This window comes from Diceros bicornis, chromosome 3, assembly GCF_020826845.1.
Source record: "Diceros bicornis minor isolate mBicDic1 chromosome 3, mDicBic1.mat.cur, whole genome shotgun sequence".
NCBI classification, from domain to species: Eukaryota; Metazoa; Chordata; class Mammalia; order Perissodactyla; family Rhinocerotidae; genus Diceros; species Diceros bicornis.
In genome coordinates, this window is record NC_080742.1 from 35,650,957 (window position 1) to 35,664,185 (window position 13,229).

The 13,229-nt window shown below is 41.5% G+C and overlaps 1 protein-coding gene across 15 annotated transcripts in view; it reads right to left on the reverse strand.

Annotated features, from left to right (window-relative positions):
- Positions 1-5,115, reverse strand: part of ICA1 (islet cell autoantigen 1) — a 139,839-nt gene extending 134,724 nt beyond the window's left edge. For 5 of the 15 annotated variants that reach the window (XM_058526284.1, XM_058526175.1, XM_058526185.1 and 2 more), the window contains exon 1: positions 4,737-4,815. The gene's annotated coding sequence lies outside the window, so the exon portion shown is untranslated. Of the gene's footprint in view, positions 1-4,736; positions 4,817-5,069 lie in introns of those variants that run through there. The other 10 variants (XM_058526239.1, XM_058526192.1, XM_058526248.1 and 7 more) reach the window with 7 other exon arrangements.
- Positions 5,116-13,229: the final 8,114 nt, after the last annotated feature.

Genomic DNA, 13,229 nt, shown 5'->3' on the forward strand with positions numbered 1-13,229 from the left:
AGATGATTTCCCTTAAGTACCATTAGGCTTTAGACATTGCTGTCCATGCCCTATTCTGGGAACAGAGAAGTGGGTGTGAGAGATCATGATGATGGTAAGTAATGGAATGAATTTTAATGTGTGCTCTGGGAAAGTAGCTGTAATACCTTACAGTCACTGCTCTACAAATACTCTCGCCACTTATAATGAGAGATCTTCCCACTCTCAAATCTAGACTCTCAGGGTTAACGATATACCGTTATCTATATATTTGACGGCCCATCACTGAACACATATACCTGTGTTTCCCGCCCCACAGTACTGTATTGCATTCAGTCGTCTTTTTCAGTCACCCTCTTTTAATTCTATGTATTATCTGTTAAACATACTCTAAAACTGACCTCTTCAATTTCCTCTAATTCTAATGACTTTTTAATATCAGTCCCCTATTTTCTACTAATACCTCCACCACCTCCATGACTACCCAGCACATAATTGAAATTAGTACTGTGCTTTCCTGATTAATACATTTAATCTTCTCAACTCACAGATGATCGAACTTGCCCAAGGTCACTCGGCTAATAAGAGACACACATGCACACTGGGCTCCAGACATGAGGACTATTTGCCAGTATTCTCTCCCTTTGTATACCTGGATACTGTGTTGGGAACTCACCCTCTCCACTCCCAATGCTTTTTCACCTGCCAAAGTCCTGTTGGTCCTTTGGGCTCAACTCAAGGGTCACCTCCTCCATGAATCTTCTCAGGTTTTCTCTACTCTCGCTCCTGCCTGGGTCAGGTGCCTCTGCCATGAGCTTCGTCCCGTCCCTGCTTTCACTGAAATGTGATTGCCAGCTGACTCCTCTATCTCCCTTACTAGGCTGTAGGCTCCTCCAGAGCAGGGTAGGGTTTGGGTCTTGTCTTGGGATTCCCAGTACTACCACAGGGCATGGCACACGGCATATACACAACAAATGCTTGCCGAATACTGAGTAACAACCCCACTTTTCTGATTTGGTCAAAGGCCTGGTAAGAGAAGTCATCTGGCTTAGCAGAAGAGACTTCTCATCATGAGCAATGCCATTTTCTTAGCTTTTCATGAACTCATTCTCCCTCACTAGGTGTACACTGGGACAGTTACTATTAGTTGAGGAACGACCACTTCTCAAACACTGAGATGTATGCTTTGTGCATGTTATGCTTATGCTGACAACATTGTCAAGTAGACATCATCCTCATTTTATGGATGAAGCTCAAAATCAGTTATCCTAATTAACAGGTCTACAGTCATATAGAAGGAAGGCTCTGTTTTAAAAGCATGTATAAAATGCCCTATCATGTATAGTCATCCCTGTCCTGGAGATTCATTAGTATTTGAAATTACACACACACACACACACACACAGCATTAATTTGGACGCTAGAGTAGTGAAAGCATGGTCAATGAGGCCTTATAGAGGTTCAAGGCAGTTCCACCTTATCCATCATCAAGGGCAAATCATGCCTGTAGTCTTAATTTTCTTATCAGATATATAGGGATTATAATATTTACTTCCCTCAAAGGGGGTTGAATACCAAAGATCATGTTTGCCAAAGTGCTTTGTTAAGGAAGAAGGCAGAGGCCCATCTTAGAGCACTATGCTGGATAGAGTGTGGTGCAGTGTTTCTCAAAGAGCCGTGGAAGGACCCCAGGCATCAGTGCCACCTGAGTGTTAACAGCAGACGGGAGAAGCCAGGCTGGGAATCCACACCTAACAAGCCCCCAAATGATTTTATTGTACACAAAAGTTTGATAAATACCAGGTTAGAACCATGCTTCTCAAAACATTAATGTACACATGAATCACTTGGGGATCTTGTTAAGACGCAGATTGGAATTCAGTGGGTCTGGGGGTCGTAAGGGCGGGTTGAGATTTCACATGTCTAACAAGCCCCCAGGGGAAGCAAGTGTTGCTGGTCTATGGATCACATTTGAGTGGCAGGGGTTTGGAAGATCTAGCCCCACTGGAACAAATTAGCTTTGCTTTGTTCAGGACTACAGACTGCATTCCCCAACTTCAAGGAGTATTCCAGAAAACCCAAGCCCTCAGTATTGGGTCAAAATCTCTTGAACTACTCAAAATCAAATGGGAACACATTCCCTATCACAGGGGAAAAGTAGTAGCATCCTTTTCAGATACCGACAGCACATATGTTTAACATGTGAAAGAATAATTTACTGCTACTATTAAGTCCTATTTACTGTGCAAAGCATTTTATAAATATTATCTCTAATCCCTGCCACAACCGCACAAGGTGGATATTCTTGCTCTGTAGATAAGGAAATGATGACGTAGAGAACATAAGTAACTTGCTAAAAGTCACATGGCTAGTTAGGTGTTGCAGCTGGGGTTCCCATCCCACTCTACTGGGATCTAAAGCCTGTATGCCCTCTGCACATCCTCTAGGGGGCTAAACATGATTGTGGGACAGAAAATGACAGCTTAGGAAATAAAATGGGGAAAACAAGTTTCTCCTGTACCAGTCATTGAGTTGAAGACTCTGCTGAGGCAGATTCTGGATGGGGATGAGCATGTGGATAAGGTTAATTAATTAGTGATCTGTGTTGCCTCCTGGACAAAAGCATGCAGACAGCATTCTTATCCATGGTTCCCATAAATCTGACAATGCAGATGGAATAAAAAGTGACCAATGCACTGATCCTAAATGTTGCCACCTACTTGCAGGCTTCTAGCTTGGGGGCTCAACCAATAAAGAGGAAAAACGCTTCCTGATCCTTGTGGTTCACCAACTTCCTCACCTTCTCCTGTACGAGGTTTCCGTAACCTTCAAGTTCACACAAGACAGTTTACCCTACCGTGTCATTTCACAGTTGCCACACCTCCCTGCCTCTGATAAAACTGCCTGTACCTGAAAAAACATACTGTTTAGTTAAATACATTAAAAATGCAGCAATTTTGAAGGTTTTCTTTTGAGTAACAAAATTTTCCGTATTTCTCATAAAGTTGACATGGAAAGAAATGCATGGCAATAAAGATGCCCAGAGAAAGGTCAGATAGACACTCAAGTGTACCAAACTTGGGAAAGAGCTGTAAAATAAACTGCCCAGGTATCTACCATCCAGTATCTTGAGCATTTAATGACCCATGGGTGGAGTATCCACAGTCAGTTTCTTTAACCTCAGGTCTCTCGTACTCTGTTGTTTTCTAAAGATTCATCTTTAATAACTACAACTATTTACCTACCTAATGCAAAAAGACACAATTAGAAAGCACCATCTCCCTGCAATTAAATATATACATGGCAGTCGAAAACCAAACAGTGATATTTGGACTGTTAAGGATTAAACTGATTTTGCCCCTATGGTATTCTCTACACATGATGTTTCAAAAATAAAGACTGAAGCCTAAAAAGAAACTGGTTTCAAAACCCACTTAAAAGTATTTTTAGAATGTGTGTGTGTTTTAAACAGGAGGTAGGAAACTGAGCCTGGAGCATTGATTTCAAACTAATAAGCCTTCGCTATTTCGCTCCCCAACCCCCGGAACAGTTCAGATCTCAGAAAATCTAAACTAAGGGTCCACAGAAACCAATTTGAGATTTTTCTGGATACTTTACTGAAATGTTTGGACAAGAACATGTTTGCAATGAGTCATAATTTATAGGACCTTAATGGCCAATGCCTTATGTGCCTGTCGTCCTACATTCAATATCATTCTCAAACCAGCTGGTGATATATTTTCCAGGCCCTGATAATTTTTATAAAGTTACCAGATCTCAATTACTAAGGCTGCCACCCAGCACCCTTTCTCATGCCGATTTTTTATTCTATCCAAACAGAAGAGAATCTGATCCTCTTTCTAAACTATAACTCTCTCCAACCAGGCAGTTAATGCCTTTCGCCAGTGAAAGGGCGCAGTACTTTTAAGACCCCCAAAGAGAAGCTGAGGGGCCTTGGGGGCACTCCAAGTAAAAAGACAGTGGGAAATGTTAATGGGGAGCCGCTCTCGGCAAAGACAGACATCATAACAGGATATGTTCGTTTCTAAAGGAAGCAGGAGCTGCAACAGCCCCAGGGCAGGAAAGGCGGAGTCAGAGCACCCAAAGGAAACGGGCGCACCAGGCTTTGCAGGCACCTGGCCTGCTTAGGGACTCGTGCTCCAGTCGGGTCCGAGGGTGGTGAGCAGGTGTGCGCGGGAGACCAAGCTCAGGCCTCTTGGCACTAGTGGTTTTGAAGAGGTACCCATATGCTCCCTGCCACCTCCGCCAAGATGGGCAACGGGGAGAAGAGAAACAGCAAACACCAGGCGCCTCGGCAGGTGAACTTGTCAACAAGTCAGCCCTGGACGCAAGTCCCTGCCTAGAAGGGACCTCGTGGTCCCGGGGCCGGAGCCGCTGGGAAGGCGAGGCACAGAGTGGGCGCGGTGGGCTGGCGTGCGTGGGGGCGCTGGGGCTGGCGACGCGGCCAGAGCCGGGCACGCTTCCCTCCCGCTCCCCCGGGGCTGACGCACGCCCTCATGGCGCGCGCAGCCTCCAGACCTTCCCAGGCCCCAGGGAGGAGGCGGGGGAGGGGACGGGGCTGTCGCGGTTCCCGAACAGCGGCAGGAGGCGGCTACCCGCCTGTCCCCCGCCGCCCGCGGAGGGCAGAGTTGGCAGCCCCAGGCCGGCGCCCCCGACCGCCCTGGCTGCCGGGCGTCTCCCGCTGCAGCCTGCAGCCCGCCCGGCGCGCCCCCGCCCCGGCCCCGGAGGGCAGGTACCTCGGAGCCCCGGCCCCCAGGAGCCTCCCGGCCGCGGTCGGAGCGTCCCTCCAGCTCCCTCATCCGACGTCAGCGTCAGCAGAAGGCGAGGCAAGGGGGCGGGGGAGCACAGGAACCGGCCCTTCCTGCGGCGGCCGCCGCCAGCCGGAATAGCAGCCGGCGGAGCCTGTGCGCGCCGCAGCGCAGCGCAGCGGCCGGGGGGAGCGGGCGCCCTCGCCTCTCCGCGAGCGCCCGCGGCCGGGGCGCCACAGCCGCCTTCCCTCCCCACCCTCCCCTCTGGAGACGCCCGGCGGGACCCCGGGACCCGGAGGAGGAAGGGGGCCATGGCCTCACCTTGTTTGGGGCGGGCCTGGGATGGGAGGAGTGAGTCTCTCTCTCTCTCTCTCTACTCCCTGGGGTCTTTCCTGGACCCCCATCTCCTGGGGTATCCCCCCGCTCGCATCTGCCGCCCAGGGTGACCCCGCCCTGCTCTCCCGCAGGTGTTCCACGTGTCCATAGCATTTGCGTCACAATGACCTGGCCGACAGGTGGGAGCCGCAGCGAACGCCCCAGGTTGCCTCTGTGCTGTACGTAGTGCGTGCTGCTTGCTTCCACTATAAATTTCTGTGGCTTTAGGGGTCAGGAGACTTCATGACTTCCATGCCAAGAAAAGTTACAGAGGCCTGTACCTGGAAATCAAGTTTGGGCTTAAAGGAAAAAGGCTATGTATATATTTCATTCCCATATATTGATGTATCTTTTATACTTGTTGTTGACGCTTATGGTAATTTAATCTTCTCTTTGTCACCAGGAAAGAACCAAACCCCTGTTTCTAGGGTACCCTGCAGTGATCACGGGAAGAAAAAGTGTTGGAATAGGTGCTTCCTAAAATTGTCTATGCTAAAAGCAATCCCAGTGTGCCATGACTCAATTCCTGGTAATGTTATGTATTTATAAATAAGTTCATTGAATAGTCAGTGGTTGAAACAATTTAACAGAGTGGAGTGAAAAATGGTTATTGAGTAATGATGCAGACAAATCTGAAATCCACAGCTAACATGAATGGGCTGCTTGCTATGTACCAGACATGCTGTATGCTCTACATTTAATCCTTACAGCAACCCAGTACTGTAGGTAAAGTTATTATCTCTTTTTTACAGGTGAAGATGCTGCCCAGAGTGCCATAAAGGCATTCAGCTAACAGGGTATTGAGCAGGGGTTTGAATCCAGGGTTGTCTGAACCAAGCGATTTAGTTTAATCTCAAGATTGAAAGGTGACTGGCCAAATTGGGTAGAGAAAAAGTATAGAAGATGCTGACATTTTAATAGAAAGCTAATAAGATGATACAGCTCCAGAGATTTGTGTAACCTTTAACATTGACATTATCCTTTGGGGATTCTGTTTTGTCATAGATAGATTTGAACTTGTCCCAGTATGGCACAAAATATAGCACTGAGTAAACATCAAGTCCTTAATAAATGTTTGTAAACACATAATGAATGAATATGGTCTACAACATAGCAAATTGTCAAAAAGCTGAGATTCAGGAGAAACTTTGGGAGAGAAAAATGTTGCTTCTATATAATAGGCTTTTATAAGAAGCATGCAAACTAACTTGTTAACAACATAGCCAAATGATTTTGCTATTTGTAAGAGGGAAAAAAGCAAAAAACAAAACCGTTTGAAATGAGAAAGTCTTCTTCGCAAAAGAAACACAATTAAGATATTTTGTTTTAAAATATTTGATTCCAAAAACCATTAACTTCTGTGTAAAAACCTATTATCAGGAGTTAAAAAGAAAAAGAGAGAATGATTTTCTAACAGAATGAAGTGCTATTTCTAACACAGTAGGTACTCAATAAATGTTGGCTGAATGTATCAATCAGTTGATTGAAGCATTGAGAGAGAAATACATCACAAAATTTCCTGACTCTATAATGTTCTCCTTTGCACCAGTCATGATTTACTAGTTACATGAAAATGAATAGAGGGCCGGCCCTGTGGCTTAGCGGTTAAGTGCGCGCGCTCCGCTGCTGGCGGCCGGGGTTCCGATCCCGGGCGCGCACCGACGCACTGCTTCCCCGGCCGTGCTGAGGCCGTGTCCCACATACAGCAACTAGAAGGATGTGCAGCTATGACATACAACTATCTACTGGGGCTTTGGGGGAAAAAATAAATAAATAAAATTAAAACAAAATTTAATTAAAAACAACTAAATAACAAAAAAGAAAACGAATAGAAACCCTATTTATCAAAGGCTGGCTTTGTGGCAGATATTTACATTTGTTACAAGAGGCATGGGAATGGCAAGTTGAAAGTTGCTTGTGTGTTCAAAATATCCTCTCAAAATGCAGGAAAATGAACACAAGCGTTGGGGGAAATGAGCAAGGAAGCTGATTTATGTAACTAATTACTCAGATTTCCTTTTACTTTTCCAAAGGCCAAGGTGAAAACCCAGGCTGTGAGTCTAATGACCCATCATGGAGGCTAAAAGTGGCTTCCAAGACAGTGTCTAAAAGTGAACAGATATGTGATACAAGCACTGTCCAGTTAACATGGCGCTGAAATTCCTTGGTCTCCCAGAGAGTTTAAGATAAAGCTTTAAATGGCTTTTCATCGCTATTAATGTTGTCCTAACATTTAGGATAACATTTGAGGAAGGAAATAATAAACTTATGCTCATTCTACATTGCCACAATGAGTGCTTTTCCTTCCTATTTTAAAAATTGCTCCATCTACACACTTCCATTTGTTTCTGGATATCAAGTTGTTGTTTCAGTCTTAGAGAGCACCCGGAAGGTGCTAGTGAGAAACTGAAACAGTTTCTAAGAAAAGATTGGCTATTGAATGATGGAATCTGAAATTAAGAAAGAAATAATGTGCATTTTCCAGAGTGTAAGAAAATGACAAGGAAACTTTAAAACAGAAAAAATCCGTACATATTCATTCAACAATTTTTTTTTCTTGAGGACTTCCCAGGTTCAAGATGTGCTAAGAGGACCACATGAGTTAGGAATTGTGTTAGGCTGCCATTAACAGAGACCCAGAAAAGCAGTGGATTAAATGAGGTAAAGGTTTATTTTCTCTCACATTAATGAAATTGGAAAGTAGGCAGTCGAGAGCTGGTGTGACCTCCACTAGCTCATCAGGGTGTTGCCTTCTTCTCTTTCTATTCTACCATTCTTAGCAAAGCAGTGTTGCTTAAAAGTAAATTCAGGCGAGGATGTGGAGAAATAGGAACCTTCTTGCATTGCTGTGGGAATGTAGGCCACTTTGGAAATGGATGCAGCCGCTTTGGAAAATGGTCTGGCAGTTCCTCAAATGATTAAATATAGTTACCATATAACAAAGCCGTTGTACTCCTACATATATATCCAAGAGAAATGAAAACCTATGTCCACACAAAAGCTTACACACAAATGTCCATAGCAGCATTATTCAAAATAGGCAAAAGGTGGAAACAATCCAACTGTCCATCAGTGGATGAATGAATAAACAAAATGTAGTATATCCATATAATAGACTGTTATTGAGCCATGAAAAGGAATGAAGTACTGAGACATGCTGAAACTTGGATGAACCTTGAAAACATTATGCTAAGTGGAAGAAGCCTGCCACATAAGTCCATATATTATATAATTCCATTTTTATGAAAGTGTAGGATGGGAAATCTATAGAGACAGAAAATAGATTAGTGATTGCTCAGGCCTGGAGAGATATGTGTCTCTCAACACATAAATACATACATATAAGTGTATATATTGACATTCATATACAAACAATTTACCTACATACAATAAAATACATTTTAGTGGACTGTTGATATATATTTTTAATATATATTTTTAATGTTCTGAATGCTCCTTATGCTCTCAGCTAACATGAGCAAGTGAGGCAGAATCGCCTTCTTCCTCTTGGTGATTGGGCACCACAATGCAAATGAGTGCTCTACCATTCATCCAGACAGATATTTATAGTTTCCTACAGTTCTGAGATCCTTTTATTTTCTGACTCATCTTTGACAGCATCATCCGTACTCATGGTACCTGTCCTAGTATAATATGCTAAGATAGAGCTTAAGCTATTATTATTATTAATGTATTTAATAAGACTTGTACATATAAATCTCTCCAAAGCTCAGCTCATTAGTAAGAAAAAAAATCACTTTTCCTTCAGAGTTGCTGGGAGATTAAAATTAGATAGTCTATAAGAATAAACTTTGAAAAACTATTTTAAAAATTATTATTAAATTTATTGTCTGATTTTTATTAGTGACAGAAGTTTAAAGAAAGGTTAAGCTAAATTTTATTGGCAAAAATAAAATCATTTATTTCCTATATTGTGTATTACTTAAACTAGAACTAGAATTAGATGTAATGTGCCCAAGAACATGGACTAAATATCTTCACCAATCTTGGTTTAATTCTGGTGATCAGTTGTGCTCTCTACATAGTAAAACAAAGTTTCTGTTACACTCTTAGCAATATTAGTTATATCTTTAAGCAAATTTGTGTGCGCATGTGAAAATAGAACAAATGTTTAATTAATAGCATTATCTTTTGTTAATTAAAATTAACTTCCTTTCCCACAAAATTAAGGCTACAATGAAGAGAGGAGGCTTATTTTACACTAAGGAGAAAGGTAATTATTTTCATTGCCACACCAGCTTAGATTTCTGTATAAGCTCCCCACCCCTCCACCCCCAGTATCATCCACTGAAATTTCTGCAAGAAAAATGCTGGTGATAGCAGCAAAAAGGGACATCTTACTCACTGCAGGTGGAGAATTTTGTCTGTCATGAGCTGTCTGGTATAATCCTGCTTCTGACCAGGAACTGTGCTGGAGTTTGGGTAAACCTTAGTCCAGAGTTCATATGACCTAGTCTTGGCAGACATAGGGCTAATGACCCCTCAAAGGGTAATTGTCCAGTAAAGAAGAGAACTTAACTGGACGATCAGGATGGAACTCCCTAGGTCTCTGGTATCTCTCTCTCTGTGCAGAGGGACAGTTTAGAAGAATCGCTAAGAACTCAGGTACAGACAGTAAAGGTAATTCAGGTGAAGCGTGGGCCAAACATTTGGTTTAATCATGGCTTAAGAGGCTGAATGAAGGCTGTAACCCATGTTCCTAACTCCTAGTCAGAGGCACTTTTCCCTTTCTACTTTTAACTCCATCACTAACTTGCTTTAGCAGACACTGTTAATCATTTCCCAATATTTATTCCCCCTTTTTTCTACAGTAATATAAATTTCAGCTGAGCACGTTGTTGCCCAGCCAAAGACTAGCTTCCTTTGCTGCAAGGTGTGACCATGTGACTAGATTCTGGCCAAAAGGATGTGACTAGAAGACATGCATGTAACTTTTGGATCATGCCCTCGAAAGAAACACACCTTCGCCTTCCCGCTTTCCCACTGGTTGGGTCACCTTTGGCCATGCAAGTGGGGACAATAATTTGGGGATTGCAAGGAGCCTGGATTCCTGACCACCTGATCTGCTGTACTGCCCTGGTCCTCCTGCATGGATTGTTTTGTAAGAAGGAAATAAAGTTCATTATTGTTTGAGCCACTATATTTTTGGATATTATTATAGCCCAGCATTTATCCTGATTAATCTATCTGCCCCCTGATGTTGGATTAGATATTCGTTTCTCATGAAGTTTATATCCTAAAACAATGATTTTCAGTCTGTGAGTCACAGGACCATGACAACCTTTGGTACAAAGGGTCATGGGATTCAAATCCTTAACAAGTAATGTCTGCAGACGCAACACCTGCTTGACAAATAAAGACTCCAATTTTTGAAATATATGTGATTATAAAACAAAATTTATTTAGAATCATTAACAAATTTCTTGAAGTGCAGGTATGTTGGTGATGAATCTTTTAGCTTTGTACATCTGAAAAAGTCTATTTCACCTTTGTTTTTGTAATATTTTTTCATTGGTAAAGAACTCTAGGTTGACTTTTTTTTCGGTACTTGAAAGATGTTGCTCCAATGTGGCTTCCAACTTACATTGTTTCAGATGTGAAATCTTCTGTCATCCTTATCTTTGGTCCTCTGTGTCTTTTTTTCCTGTGGCTGCTTTTTAAGATTTTTCTTTTCATTTTCATTAGTTTTAAGAAGTTTGACTATGATGTCATTGGTGGTGTTTTCTCTTAATTTTGGGGTTTGTTGAGCTCCTTGGAGCAGTGGGTTTATAGTTTTAATCAAACTGTGGAAAACTTCAGCCATACCTGGAATAGGTAACAATATTGAAGGAGAGGAACAGAGTTGAAGAACTGACACCACCTGACTTCAAGACTTACCATAGGACCGGCCCTGTGGTGTAGCGGTTAAGTGCGTGTGCTCCGCTGCTGGCGGCCCGGGTTCGGATCCTGGGCACGCACTGATGCACCGCTTGTCAGCCATGCTGTGCCAGCGTCGCACATAAAGTGGAGGAAGATGGGCACAGATGTTAGCCCAGGGCCAGTCTGCCTCAGCAAAAAGAGGAGGATTAGCATGGTTGTTAGCTCAGGGCTGATCTTCCTCACAAAAAAAAAAAAAAAAAGACTTACCATAAAGCTACAGTAATCAAGACAGTGTGGTTTAGGCAAAAGAATAGACAAATGGAACAGAATAGAAAGCCCAGAAATAAACACTCAAAATTATAGTCATCTGATCTTTGACAAAGAAATAAAGACAATTGAATGGAGAAACAATAGTCTTCTCAACAAATGGTGCTGGAACAACTGGACATCTACATGCCAAAAAATGCATCTAGACACAGACCTCATGCCTTTTGCAAAAGTTAACTCAAAATTGATCATAGGTCTAAATGTAAAACACAAAACTATAAAATTTCTAGAAGAAATGTAGGAGGAAATTTAGATAAACTTGGATTTGATGATGACTTCTTAGATACACCATCAAAGGCACAATCCATGAAAGAAAAAATGGGTAAATTGGACTTCATTAACATTAAAAACTCTACTCTGCAAAAGATGCTGTCAAGAGAATGAAAAGACAAGCCACAGACTGGGAGAAAATATTTTCAAGAAAAGTATCTGATAAAGGACTGTTATCTGAAACATACAAAGAAATCTTAAAACTCAACAGTAAGAAAATCAACAACCCAATTAATAAATTGACAAAAATTCTGGACACCTCACCAAGGAAAATATACAGATGGCAAATAAGCATATGAAGAGATGCTCAACATCATACATCATTAAGGAATTGCAAAGTAAAACAACAATGAGATACCACTGCATACCTATTAGAATGGCTAAAATCCAAGACACTGGAAACATCAAATACTGATGAGGCTGTGGAGCAAAAGAAATTCTCCTTCACTTCTGGTGGGAATACAAAATGATACAGATACTTTGGAAGACAGTCTGGCAGTTTCTTACAAAACTAAACATACTCTTACCATATGATCCTGCAATTGCACTTCTTGATATTTACCCAAATGAGTTGAAAACATATCCACACAAAAACCCGCACATGAATGTTTATAGCAGCTTTATTCACAATTGTCCAAAATTGGGAGCAACCAAGGTGTCTTTAAATAGGTAAATAGATAAACAAACTGTATTACATCCATACTGTGGAATATTAATCAGTGTTAAAAAGAAATTTGCTATCAAGCCATGAGAAGACATGGAGGAAACTTAACAGCATATTGCTAAGTGAAAGAAGCCAGTTTGAAAAGGCCACATACTATATGATCCCAACTGTACGACATCCTTGAAAAGGCAAAACTATAAAAACAGTAAAAAAAAAAAAACACAACAAAAAAACAGTTGCCAGGGGCTTCAATGAAGGGAAGGAAGGATAAATATTTTTTCCTAATATCCAATATTTTGAGTGGCATTTTGTTTGTTTTAGTTATTTCTGGTGGGAACATAGTTCTGGTTCCTGTTATTTTATATTGATCAGAAATAGAAGTCCCTCCATTAATGAATTAATAGTAACCTTGCATTATGTATTTTCTTGGTCTATATATATTATTTGTATTACCACTGTTTTATGGGGAGAGTCTAGGAATTTTTTGATATTGAATAAGTGTCCTCATGAACACCCCAGCTGAAAAATGGGCAAAGACCAGGGACAGACAATTCATAAAAGAAGAAACTGAAATAGTAAAAATGAAAAAAAGACCGTTTTTCAATAAAAATTTTTCAACTTAAAACATTTTTACTTACCATATTGGCAAACATGAAAAACATAATGCTCAGGGTTGGTGAGGATATAGGAACTGGACGCTCATACTCTCATAATCTAAGGATAGAAACAAAAATTTTTTTTCCAGTTTTATTGAGAAATAATTGACCTACATTGCTGTATAAGTTTAAGGTGTACAGCATGATGGTTTGATTTATGTATATTGTGAAATGAGTACTGCAATAGATTTAGTTAACATCCATCAATCGTCTCATATAGATATAATAAAAAGAAAGGAAAAGAAAAATTCTCTGTGTGATGAGAACTCCTAGGATCTGCTCTCTTAACTTTCCTATGTATCATACAGC